Source organism: Papaver somniferum, chromosome 7, assembly GCF_003573695.1.
Source record: "Papaver somniferum cultivar HN1 chromosome 7, ASM357369v1, whole genome shotgun sequence".
NCBI classification, from domain to species: domain Eukaryota; kingdom Viridiplantae; phylum Streptophyta; class Magnoliopsida; order Ranunculales; family Papaveraceae; genus Papaver; species Papaver somniferum.
In genome coordinates this window covers 265158920-265173577 of record NC_039364.1, presented here as the reverse complement: position 1 = coordinate 265173577, position 14658 = coordinate 265158920, and the positions used below count along the sequence as shown (strand labels likewise).

General features: G+C 36.4%; 2 pseudogenes; both read right to left on the bottom strand.

Moving 5' to 3' along the window:
- Positions 1-203: 203 nt before the first annotated feature.
- LOC113300330 lies at positions 204-6377 on the bottom strand (annotated as a pseudogene).
- LOC113300331 lies at positions 6336-7319 on the bottom strand (annotated as a pseudogene).
- Positions 7320-14658: the final 7339 nt, after the last annotated feature.

Here is a 14658-nt window from a genome sequence, read left to right as displayed (position 1 = left end):
GTGGAACCCTACGGAGACACTAGCAGGGGCCGCACCCTACCTACTACTTGCCAACAGTTGTCTGTCGGGATTTTTTTCCGGTACCAACTCTTCGTATACCTGAATTATTGGAGAAGAATAATCAATGCTAGTCTAATTGCTAAAAAAGGGGGGCCAATTCAAGGGATATAGGGTGAGCTACACCAAGACCAAAACATGAGTGATGATGCAAAGATGCTTGGCAAAGCATTCTCATTTAGTCATCTTCCGACACAAAGTTGATACCAAGAAAACACAATTGCTTTATATTACAGGGGACAAGATCACTGCAAGTCCAAGAACCAGCTTTGCAGTAGACTTAATCAACAGCTGCAAACAATGTACCAGAGCACAAACGGTCGCATCATCTTCCGACTTGATACCAAGAAAACCTATTTGCTTTATAGATTACAGATTTACAGGGGGGAAGATCACTGGAAGTCCAAGAACCAGCTTTGCAAGTAGACGTTACCAACAGCTGCAAACAATTTAACAGTGCACAAACAGTCGCAGACTAATCTAATTGATCAAAAAGATACAAAAAATGGCATGCAGCCAGTAAGAGGGAATAATTGATGAAACTAATCTCGGGAGCCCAGTCTGAAGACCAGCAAGGGCGGGCTTATGGGTTAAATGGGTCCCATGAGGACGAATCTCGAGACACGGCCGATGGTAAAGCACTAAAGCTAGCATTTTTCTATTGAAAAAACTAAAACAGCCCAAATGAAAAAGACCGACAGTAATGAAATGCATTCCAAAAATGTGACATGTAGCATTAGCTAAGGTGCATTTGACAAAAAAAATTAAAATATCAAGCCTATATTCCTTGGCCTGAGATGATCCACGGCCACATAATGGCCTCTTCGCCTCCCTTAGGTGTTCAAGGTTCATCTCTGCCAAGAAATATAGTTGGCATGAAATCCAGAAGATGGCACACAAATCCTCAAATCAATAAATCTAAGAGAGATGAAGACAATGTCAGATTTATGTGAAGGTCCTACAGGTTAGACTATGCAGGAATTGGCAAAGCTACACGCAGAGAAAGTAGCCTCTAGATTCAGAAACGAAGACAATGTCAGATTTATGTGCTAGGCACACCTTGTTCAGGTGAGGTTCAGTTGGTTTAGAACCAATGCCCTGACAGTTCCAAGAGAGTATAATCATGGTGCCAAATGAAGTAAGAAGACAATCCAAAATAACAAAGAACAGTACAGAAAGTTCTATGATTCTAACAAGCTTGTCCTAAAAGCAAATCAACAAGCATTTTATCACCAAGGGGAAATACGAATCTAAAATTATGAGAGTATAGTATACCTAGAATCTAAAATTGATGAAAGTCAAGCAATTTACCACAAAGGAGAAAAACAGGTTATCGAAGTTTAAGAGAGTAAAAGCATACCTACAAGCAAACCAACAAGCATGTCATCAAAATCAAGCTTCTAAATATCAAGAATAGTAAGGGTGTAAAGCGAACCCTTCCATGTTAAAATTATTACCTAAAGCATTAACTAACACCATGGGTAATGTCAAACAGTGGATTCCAAGAGAACTAATTAGTCAAACAACAAAAGTGCAAAGAAGGTCCATCAAACCAAAACACCATAATATAGTGAAAACTAAAAGAACGCATACAAGAAGGACCAATAGTAATGGAATGCATTAAAAAATGAGAGAAATCAAAGAGATTCAATTTTATGTTGCCCCACGAGAGCCCTCTCTCTTCTTAATCACTGCCAAGAATCACAAACATAAAATACTATTCAGGCATTCAGAAATGAATTTTCCATTTTCCAGAGAAAAAAGGCTAGACTTACCAGGAATGGGATCCACAAACCTAAAAACTCGCCCCGTACTGATCCTAGGGTGCGACTCAGAGATGAGACCGACAGACCCAAAAACCCGCCACGCTGATCCTAGAATCGGACTCGCCATCCCAGGATTAGGAGGGGTGGCTTTGGGACTTAAGTCCAACCCCTGGATCACAAGGGACAACCGGCAAGTTTAGCTCTACTCCCATTAGGTTTTATAAGATCTCACCTTACAAGTATCCAGAGAAACAGTGAGTATCCCACCCGTCATCCCCCTGAGAGATCCAACCCACAGTCAGTCTAGCAAGATTGGTTAAATTAAAAATCCAAACAATGCTAGACCTACCGTGGGTTGGATACCACGGGCTGTGTTGTCCTGCTAGAATCAGAGCAACAACAAAACCAGGGATGGCACAAAGGAGAAACATACGAGTCAATCGTTGCATAAACATGACAGTGATGACACTTCTATTGGCAATAGCATGAACTTGATATTCAATAATTACCAGACTATCATGAACTTTGTCATGCACCACAGACACAAATTGCTGAATGACACATATGTAATAGTTCAAGGAGCCTAACGAACACCAAAATATCACTATAGTCATTTTACAACTAACTATGGTACCAATATGAACCGGTTTGCTTTATCGATGACAGAAATCTAATACCAAACGGAAGGCAGAAAAGTTAAACTTCTATTTTAAGTCAAATCCAAAATTTAAGTAAACAGATTATATTCTAATTTGCCATACATTTATCAATAAATAGCTATTCCAACAACATACAATACTTTCAGATGGTACCTAGAAAGCTCCCAAGTAGTGGCAACCTATGGGGGGAGTAGAGGCTCAAACCCGGGTCATCCTTCAAGCCTAATGTGAATGTTGGGATTAATTAAAAAATTTAGTCCGTAAAGAATTCTATTTTCAGCCTTCCTGGATGCATCCATGGTCCAAAATTCAGAAACCATGTCTTCGATAACAACCAGGGACGGACCCAGGGGGGCTGAAAAAGAAAATCTTACCTTCACCTTATGAAAGTAGGTTTGTGGACTTGTGAGCTAACCACGGCTTGAAACTCAGTTAGACCCCGCAAGTCCCTTCCTTATCACAGATTCACAAAGGACTTGTTCAAAAGGCCTTGTACTGAATAATTTCTGGTTCAACAAGTTAGATTTTCTATTTTTAAAATTTAATACGAAGTTAAATTGAACATCCAAACAAGATCGGGTGTCAGTTGTAACCAAAATTTCCAATAATTTCAAAATCAAGAGTAAAAATTTTAATGAGTTCCTCTCATAGAGCTGGGATTAGCAAAGGGTAGGTTTTTGGCCTATGATTACACCCCAAAGTCAGGCGGACAGTGAGCCTATCATTTTGCAAACAGAGATTCTAGACTGACTGAGGGCTAATCCAGCGGGTCGTCCCGCAAGAGACAAGCCTAAGGTTGTCTAGCCGCTACCAATTGAAATACGAATCTCAACTGGTTTCCAATTTCTGCATCATTGGTATACACAACTGCAAAGGAATAATACATAGCCTTCACACCCAATAAACCCAATAAATGCAATATTTCCCGGCCAAAATCCCACACTTTTCAACCATAGTCACCAACTCATGAATTTGCATCCACCGCCACCTTTCAAAGTGATTATACAACTACAATTTCTGCCCCTAAAAGAAGCTCTATAAAAGCAAATTTGGGACATAGAAAAATCCCGTACCTATCAAAAATCAATCAGTATATTGTACCGTAACAACAATCATTTAACTCAAAATTTCAGCAAAAATCTTTACAAAATTAGTAAGTATTGTGTTATCAAATTATCTTCCATTCATAGACTATCTAATTCCTTGTATACCACCACATGTTTACAAAGGCTCATATCAAGTGTAGTTTTGACTCGATCATAGTGGGAAATCAAATCAATCTGAAATCTATGATAAAAGAGAAGAATAGACAATCAGAAGATACAGATACTTTTGAATCATAAATTTACATACATGATTGCTTATAGGGATAGCAATTTACATTGGGGAGTATACTACTATGATTCAAAAGATGGCAACTAATTCATATTATCCTCATCTCTAAATCAAGAAAATCAAAGAGATTCAATTCTATATTGCCCCACTAGAGCCCTATCTCTTTATAATTACTGCCAAGAATCACAGGCATAAAATAAATAAAAATCAATTTGAAAACAACAAAATCTCTCCTTAAGATTGACAGCAACCTAAATTGCATATAAATAACAGTTATCCCAACACATGTTAAATACTTATAGTTATCGAGGACACACAAGATATAGTACTCAAACTTTAAAACTAAGATACAAAGGAAAGAGAGAAACATGGAATGATGTCATCCACAAGAAATGTGGTTATCCTTTTTATATACCCGAATCTAATGTGGATGTTTTTAAGTTGGAACAAGTGGGTGTCATTAAATTTTTTATGATTGTAAGACCCAACTCAAAAGGGAGACTACTTCTTCAGCACAACCACGTAAACATCAAATTTCCAGTAATTAAGGGGAAGGGTCTTGTTAACTTGTATGCCCGTATACATGTTAAGGTTCACTAAGAAAACAATTTTTGCATTGGAAACATGTTTATTTTATTGCATTGAAAACAGTAATTCTTTGCATCGGGAACAAGATTTGTTATTTCATTGGAAACTGTGTTTTCACCAGAAATCTTGTTCCCGGTGCAAAGAATTATTGTTTTCAATGCAATAAAACAAACAAATCTTGTTTCTAATGCAAAAAATTATCTTTTTAGTGAACCTTAACATGTATACGGGTATACAAAGTTAACAGGACCCTTATTTACAAACTCAGCCCACAGTTCTAATTGCAACATCAGCACATGTAGCAGGAGAGATGTAATCCATAATGTCGATGTGTATGTCATTAAGTACGATTGGTCACCATGACGTCAAGTACAATGTCGTAATGATGAACTGTAACATATGCTTCAGCATAAACAGGGTAACTAAAAATGAGGTTTAGCTTGTTGGCATCTCAACCATAAGCATACCATCCAAATAATGACATCATAAGGCAGTGAGTCATTCTAAATATGTGAACATGTTAACATATGTGTCTACAGCAGCATCATAGGAATTGCTAATTTATGAGAGCATGTTATCATATCTTATCTTATCTTATACTTAAATAATGACATCAATAGCCACATAATCATGCAGTAACATATATCTACACTTCCAGAATAAAGATATGCTTTCATATATAAGAGAATCAGAACTGCGTTGGCTTACCTTCCTACTCTTTAAGTGGTAGAAGTCAATAAGATCATCAGGTTGTGCATGAGAAATCTGAGCCTTAGCTTTAATCTCTTCTGCTTCACGGAACTGCTTATCTGCAAGCATCTTGACGAAACTGTCACGGCGTGACTGTAACCATATCTTTCGTTATCTCGTCTCTGGTCTTGCAGAGCAATCTTATGCAAAGAACAATTTTATCATATGAAACATTGTCAGTTGGGTGAAGGAGGGAGGAATGTCCAAGTTGCATAGAAACCATGACCAACAAAGCTTGAGAAGATGCTTCGTTCACTTCAGGTTTAGATGGTTGAACCGCTTCCAATCTCAATAAGTCAGTGTACAAACCACGACCGCTCCAAGGAAAAAGTCACCAGTAAGAATTAAAGACCTCAAATTGACAGGAGAAGCCAATGATCCTTGAACAAGAGTAGAAGGAGATATGGCAGTTTCTGAGGCAGCAGCCCGAGTAGCATAGGTACCATCAGCAAGAATTGCGGGTCTCCTAGAAGATACAGTGATGGAATTTAGTTGCTGGGATGGTTTTGAAGTATCTGCTCTATCTCCTTCTTCATTCACTGTGAAAAAGGCAGGTTCCCAAGACATTGTTTGATGGTAGCAAGCCCACTCTCAACTTCAGAAAGTGAGAGACAGTACTCTCCAATGATCTAGAGGGCAAACGAACATACACGTGCTGCACGTATCTGGCAGAACGTGTCCAGGAGCCTAGTTATAATTGCAACCCTAAGCTTAGGGTTGGTCTCAATAACCTCGCGTGCAAAAACAACCACATCAATAGCTGAAGCAACATTGCTATCACCCAAGAAATCCATCAATAAATGAACCACAGTGCTGGCAACTTCAGGGAATTTTATGGCACAAAAATGAATAGCTTGAACAAGCATTTGACAGTATTCTCCATTCTTCTCAAGCTTGGTGCTCTGAGACTTCACAACTTCCTTCTTCAGTGCTTGAACAACTTCATCAATGTTTCGAGGAGTTATCAGTTCAAGAGAAATGTCAGTTGTCTTCCTTCGAACATCGAGATTAGGGCTTGCAAGTGCCCTAAGCTTAGGGTTAGTCTCAATAACCTCGCGTGCAAAAACAACCACATCAATAGCTGAAGCAACATTGCTATCACCCAAGAAATCCCTCAATAAATGAACCACAGTGCTGGCAACTTCAGGGAATTTTATGGCACAAGAATGAATAACTTGAACAAACATTTGACGGTATTCTGCATTCTTCTAAAGCTCGGTACTCTGAGTCTTCCCAACTTCCTTCTTCAGTGCTTGAACAACTTCATCAATGTTTCGAGGAGTTAGCAGTTCAAGGGCAATGTCAAGTGTCTTCCTTCGAATATCGAGATTAGGGCTTGTAAGTGCCCTAAGCACATCCATGATCATATCAACCATAATCTCCCTGTGAGAAGTTTTGAGCTCATTTAATCGATCAAGCACAATAAGCTTAACATTGTTATCACTCTAAGATTGTAGAAGTTGACAGTAGGTGTTGGCAGCAGCCCTGATAGCCGTTGGTGCAGATGAAAGTGAAACAAGGGTTCCAGCACATTCGTATCTAACAACATTTAGCAAGGAAATAATTATATTTCCCCTTCTCTCCACGATTAGTTCTGCAAACTGTTCGGATCAATTCCAATACAACCATCTGAAGCAATTCTCCCCATTCAGGAATGCTAATTGCACGTTCTTGAGCACAAGTGAACAACATAAGAAAGGCATTTCTTTTCGCAGAGGGATCTTGCTCAGATGAAAGAGCTTGGTCAGTTATAAATCGACATAACTGCCAAAATTGCATTTCTTCTGATAAAAGGATGGCAATGTTCCAAGTTTACCAATATAGACGGGATCAGAGGCTAGATAATTTCAGTCTCATTCAAACAACGAAGAAATCTAAGTGTAACACCATGCATGTATTCATTTGGATGCTGAAGATTATTTCTTAAATTCTAACAAATCAAGATCATCTCAGGTAAAACTGTTTTATCAATAGTTTCTAAATAAAGAAGTAACAGTTTCTGTTGAGGAAGTGTTTCACCAGTTACTAGTAATTACATCACTGCTTTATTCATCACTTCAACCTTTGCAACAACATCGCTTCCTTCTAATGACTCTTTGATTTCATTAGCAAGCGCTGGCGTTCCCTTGTCGAAATGAATCAACAAACTACAAGATTTCTCCATCTACAAAATCAAAACATGAAAAATAAAATCTGATCAGATCTCAAACATAATAATCCCTAATTTCACAGAACCCATAGGCATACATTGTTCGCTTCGACTAGCAATCATCAAACCTAACAAAACACGAATCAACTTACTACAAAAAAAAAAATACTAATAATAATAATCTAGAAATTGAACAATCGGATCTGATCAAATTTACACAAAATTCACTAACACTTCTGAAAAATCTCTGTAAACTTCAGTATCAGCACTCAAAACCTAACAAAAAATGTAACCAAATCGAGACCAAAACTGACGAAAACATACCTTGTAATTCGATTACCCTAAAAGAGTTAAATTCGTCGCAAATGTAAACCAGATTCACTGACTTGCATATGAAATGCGCGATTAAAATAGAGGGAAATCTCAGAGCTGAGAATTTTGGGCGCCTGCTAATGAAATGGGAGTGGCGAGGGGAAATGAGAGTGTTCTCATAAGGTCTGTGAATTTTGATACTGACAGTTGCACAAGAAATTGTTCGTAAATTCGATGATTTTTATTTTCACACCCAATGCTTCTTTAATCGACACCATCTTTTCTCTTACACTTTGTTTACACCTAGGAGAAATGAAAAGAACCATGTTGATTCAGATCTTTTTTTTTTCTTCGTTTTCCCTATTTCCTACCCTCTCTTTTCCTATTTCCCATCCCTTTCACAATTTCTAGAAATAATTTACTTTTCCATTTCGTATTTTTCTATTTACCATCCATAAAAGTCAAACTACTATGACCATAATTATTATCGTTTTTATTCATCTTCCTCTTCCTCACCGAAAAAAGAAAAACCACTAGAAACTTTAAAACCCTAAATTTTGAATACGAATTAATCGGTGATCAACTCAAAAACCATTATTATGAAGATTACATGAGTGAAAATCTAGGGACAAATATTAAAACTGAATCAAACATCCAAAAAAATTATATTAAAACTCTATTAAAAATCCATTATGCGACCAAAATTTAGAAGTCATTTACATCATCAATAATGGATGTTCATTCAGTTTTTGTTTTTAATTCCTGAAGAACTGGTCGTTCTTTTTTTTCTTCTATTTTTTCTGATAGTGTTTCTAACATGGCCAATTGTCCATCAATCACCTTCAATCTTTACATTTGCCTGCTTCTAATTCAATTAGGCTTTGTTCATGAGCGCTTTGTAAATGCCATTGTGGGTCATTAACCTATCCAGTGGATTGCGTGTCCCCTGTATTAAGGTAATCAATTTCAATGTTCTGCCAGGTACTGTAAAAGTCATCTCTCGAAATAGACTACATTAATGTAGGGTCTGTACAAGTGTTTTATATGAAGTTGTGACTATGTTGCTTACATTGAAAACGTGGGCTCCCTTTAAGTCCATGAATGCAAGTTGCATAATTTTAACTTGATATTTACTTGGCGGTTGAAGATAATGATGGATTGCAGAGGTGGGGAAGATGGAGATTAAATATCATCTCTAAATTAGGTTTTTTTTGTTTGGTTATCAGGTGATTTTATTGTTGGGTGCAAATAAAAAGTCAAGAGATGGTATTTAGGATACATGAAAATCATGTGGATGGTGCATAGGATTATTGGGGATGGGACATTATGTGGATGGGAAATAGGAAAAATGGGGGTGGGAAATAAGGAAAACCTTTTTCTTTCATTAAATTCTCTTTGTTATTTTCTTTCATAATTTTAGAAGGTAGTTTCCTTCTTCTACTAGATGACTACTTCAGCAGTGTCGGGACGACCAAAAAGATTGGTAATTAATGTCTGTAAATCTAGAAGTCGAAGAAACCGGGATATTGAGGAAACTAAATTTTGTATAGCGGCTTAATTCCGAGAGTATTCAAAACTGGACAAGGTCCCTGGGTTTTTGTGCATTTGCAGTTTCCTCGTTAAGAAAATCTTGTGTGTGTTACTTACTTAACTTTCGCATTATAATCATTATTATTATAATTAAGTAAATAATATTGTTGTGCGTTAATCTGAATTATTTGACTTTGATCTTAGTAGTCTATCGGTTCATTACCGTAGCAATAATCAAGAAAATACCTTGTTGTTATATTGTCTCGTCCTCGTCAATAGACAATCACACAAGGTATAGGACTTAAGTTGTATTTTCTCGGCTCTGTCCATAGACGATCACTTAAGATATCACGACGTATAGTTTGATATTTAAAATACTATGGTGTATTTGAATACCCTCGTCTTTTCATCACGCAAACTTCGTTCGTGCTTTTCGAGTGCAACCGTTTATCCGAAGAGAAAAGTACCCTAGTTAGGGGAAATCTCTTACGACCTCTCGTTAATGACTTTTATGGGATCAAAAAGCTCTATGATTACCGTTGGTGGGAAACTAGATAATTTCATTGTTATTTTAGTTTCTGATTATTGATTTAATTGACTAAGGGTTATTTAAACTTTGGTTGCACCTAGTTTGATTGTTCTTGAGAGCCTTCTCTTCTGACATAAGGGACACTAAAACTGGATCAAAGTATCGATGAGATATTTAGATTTGTTCTTAGATCTAAAGACATCTTGGGATAATTCATTGTTAAATAACTCTGTTTTGTGCGTGATCAATCACATGAGGATTCAAGTTTTTGTGTGCAGGTACTTTGAAGACAAAGAAGATTTATCTGATAAGTTTTCATATCTTGTGAATTTTATGCACACATCTTGATGATCAGACGGGATCCAACTACATCTTGTTTATCTTTGATTCACTTGTAGTTGTGTAAGATAGACATCATCATGTACGTAGTTTCTCTTTGATATCTGTATCAATTGATTACAAATTCTGAATTGATTATTTCGGTAATCAAGGTTGGGATTTATTTAACCAGACAAAAGATTTTATTAGATTAAACAGGAGAACGTTTGTCAATTACTCGAAATATATTTAAACCTTAAAGATTGAATAGAGGAGTTACCAAACAGATTTAATCCTTTATTGTTTGGATTACGATCAAAAGTTGTTGAGTACATAATCCTTTGCACGGGTAAAGAAACCTAAGATAGTGATTTCTATCTTGACATTGTTCTTTGTATAGCGTTTTAATTCCGAGAGTATTCAAAACTGGACTATGTCCCCGGGTTTTTCTGCATTTGCAGTTTCCTCGTGAACAAAATCTTGTGTGTGTTATTTACTTTACTTCCACGTTATGATTGTTTAGTTATAATAAAGTAAATACACTTGTACGTTAATCCCAATCACTTGATATTGATCCTATAGTAAATTGGTTTTGGACCGTAACTGTTAGTAAGTGAATATCTTTAAGTTGTATTTGTCTCGACTTTGTCCATAGGAGATCACTGAAGATATCAGACTTATAGGTTTAAACGAAAGATTATGGTGTATTTGGGTACCCTCGTCTTTTTAATTTCCCTTTAGGAGGATCAATCTTCTTTGGCGGTACTCCCTCTTCTTGCACGATAGGTGTTGTAACTACCGTACAAACGACCCCTTCTTCCTTGTTGTCGCAGTGTATTTCCTTTACGGTTACAACATACAACATCTAGGTTAAGCGGGAACCCGATTGATCTGACCTAACTACCACTATTTAATCATCTTGATGGACGAGAAAATATGCTTCTCCCACTTTGGTCACAATGTTATTAGGGTAAAAGCGGAAAGAACAAGCTAGTCCAAGTGTATTACGCTAAAATGGAGAAGGATCCAAAAGATCCTTTCCGAAGTACATTTTCATTTCCTTTTATAGCCATCTCTCTCTTGCTTCACACGAACAAATGCACATAGTTTGATATAGATCACCAAACTGCCACTTTCCTCTTTCTCAAGTTACCTTGGACTAAGAGGGTCCATCTTGACCAAAGGTCAAGACCACTTTGGATTGGGATTTAGACTTGGGGCATCCCACTTATTCTAAAGGGATTGGTCTTAGTCTCAAAGTCCCCAATTATTATAAGGATGAACCTGTAGGTTAGGGGGACTCCTTCTCCCTAGGTTTGACCATTTCCATGTACTAACAAGTACCTCCGTGAGTCTCCATTTTTTAGCTCTACTTTTTAAAAAAACTAATATTTTACATTTTTGTAGTAAACTCAACATTTTTCACTCCACCGGATCCAAGTGCCATAAAGTTCATTGCAGGAATTGTTTTTATCCCAAAAAGAAGAAAATTAATATGAAAAAGCGGGGGTCTAACAACCAAACCCAATATTTCGCTTAGCAATCTGTATGGACTAACTCTAATATACTTTCAAGAGAATCAACTAGACAGTCAGACTCAATCTTAAGAAAAGTATATCCAAGAGTTATATCTCTATTTCTCAATTCAATCTGCAATCAAACAAATAGGAATTTACGAGCCCGATTGAATATAAGAAATAACTTGGACACTAATAAAAACTAATATCCAAGTGCAATCAATTTAATCAACAACCAAAGGTTGGATTCACAATTGATTGAACTTATACACAACCTGTGATATTTCAATTATATAAATAAATATAATGCGGAAAAGAATTAAATAACACAGACACCAGAAGTTTTGTTAACGAGGAAACCGCAAATGCAGAAAAATCCCGGGACCTAGTCCAGATTTGAACACCACACTGTATTAAGCCGCTACAGAAACTAGCCTACTCCAAGTTAACTTCGCACTGGAATGTAGTTGAGCCCTAACCAATCTCACACTGATCAAGGTACAGTCGCTTTCCTTACACCTCTAGAACCACGCCGAATTCTGCGCACTTGATTCCCTAAGCTGATCTCACCCACAACTAAGACTTTCTACGACCCAAAGTCGAAGACTTGATAAACCAATCTGTCTCACACAAAAAAGTCTATTGTATAGATAAATCTGTCTCCCACAGATATACCTATGAGTTTTGTTTCGTCTTTTGATAAATCAAGGTGAACAGGAACCTGAAAAAGCGGGGGTACAACAACCACACCCAATAATTCGTTTGGCAATCTGAGAGGACTTACTCTAATATACTTTCAAAAGAATCAACTAGACAGACAGACTCAATCTTGAGAAAAGTATATCAAAGAGTTATATCTCTATTTCTCAATTCAATACGCAATCAAACAAATAGTAATATGCGAGCCCGATTGAATATAAGAAATAACTTGGACGGTATCAAAAACCAATATCCAAGTGTCAATCAATTTAATCAACAACCAAAAGTCGGATTCCCAATTGATTGAACTCACGCACAACCTGTGATATTTCAATTATAAAAATAAACAATATAATGCAGAAAAGAAATAATACAGACACCAGAAATTTTGTTAACAAGGAAACAACAAATGCGGAAAAACCCCGGGACCTAGTCCAGAATAAACACACACTGATTATAAGTTGTTACACCAAATTCCTACTACCTATTCGGACTAGATGTAATACCTATTTCAGCAATTATAGAACTCCTAGCACAACACCGATTGTCTTTAGGAATTCTTTTCGTAAATCTTCTAGCAGAACCCAAGTCTCTCTTTAGAAGATACAACAACACGATTGATACGATTCGATATTTTGTTGGCACAAAACACCGGTTTGATTTCCATTTAGATGTGAATCAAGGTTTTGGAAATCTTGTGTTTATTTTGATAAAAACAATTACTAGGTAAAAGTAATATCAAAACAAACTTGTAGATTAGGGATTATTATACTCTTCAATAAAGGAAGAGAAACCTAATTATTCTACAACAAGAACAACTAGAATAAATCTAGAGATATCTTGTTTAAAACTTCTTAAGGATTTTTAGGAGATGCCTTAATCGAAGTTTTCTTTCTAACTTCCGATTTCGACTAACAAAAGTTGGTATACGATCGGAAACTGAAATCTATCAAAACCTAGGGTTTATGATCAACAACTCTTGAATGGTTTTATATCAGAAGAGAAAACCTTAGAATAAACAAGAGGTGAAAAACCTAGATTACAAGTTGTATAATCAATCACGAAGATTAATCCAACTCGGCTTTGTGAACCCCAATACAAAGACTTTTATCTCACTCTTGTTCACGAAGAACTGAAGACATGGAAAACAACCCTATGAGCTTATAAAAAATTTCCAAAGGGGTTGAAAACGTGTAACACTCACCAACCATTTATTTATAGTGAAAGATAGCTTGAAATCTAAGCATAGCTATTTTCCTTTTTCAAGACTCTCCTAATTTTGGGAGTCTTTCCTAAGTTACAACTCTTGCCAAAAAAATTAATTAATTAATTAATTAGCAAATATTGTACTTATGTGAATAAATCACATTAACTTAGACAAGAATTAAAAGTTATCACAAACACTTTAATATGGTAATCAAATATGTTTGGATTAATAGGCATCTTGCCTAGATAAGGAAACATCACCAACTTGACCAAAAATGCCTTTTAGTCACCTAATTGGGCCCAAGTCCGTGAACCATTACAAACAATCCATGGATTGTTTCCTACTAACGAACCGTAAACAATTACAGCAACACTTATAATTGTTACTTTAATAAATCACTCATAACTTCAATGGCATGTTTCTTAGACTCGTATCTTGATGGTAGAGACCTGAGAATTTTGCACACAATAACTTTCTCTAGAATAGTTCTTCTTAATGAATACGAGGAGTTAATTATTTGATAAAGTCTTTGGTTAAACTCATCAAAGGTTTCATCATCAGACGTGCAAAGGTTTTTCTAGTTAGAAGCTAGATTTTGAAGCCTTGCTTCTTTCTCTGTGGCATTCCCTTCGAATACGGTTTCTTAGATATCCAAGCATCTTTAGACTTATTATATGTAGTAACATGGCGCTGAAGATCTGGGGTAATGGCATGGATGATAGTATTTAATCCGTCGGAATTTTGCTTTGCAGCAAGAATCTCAAGTTTATCATAATCACCAATAACCTTTGCAACAATTACACCGTCTATTGTAACTAATGGAGGATCATAGCCATTAACAATACGAACCCATGATTGAAAATCTCGCGTTTTAATAAAAGCACGAATAGCAATTTTCCACCATAAATAATTCGTGCCATCGAAGACTGGTGGTACGTGTATAGAGATAACACTTATGTCCATAGAATCAGATTGCTACAAACACTTTAATATGGTAATCAAATATGTTTGGATTAATAGCCATCTTGATTAGATAAGGAAACATCACCAACTTGACTAAAAGGCACTAATTGGGCGCAAGTCCGTGAACCGTTACAAACAGTCCATGGAATGTTTCCTACTAAGGAACTGTAACAATTACAGCATGTTGTGATGTCACAATAGATTGAGCAAAAGAATTGATAGAAATATCTTGATTCTCACAAATCAAGCCATTTGGTTCAGAGAACGCAGCCACGAATC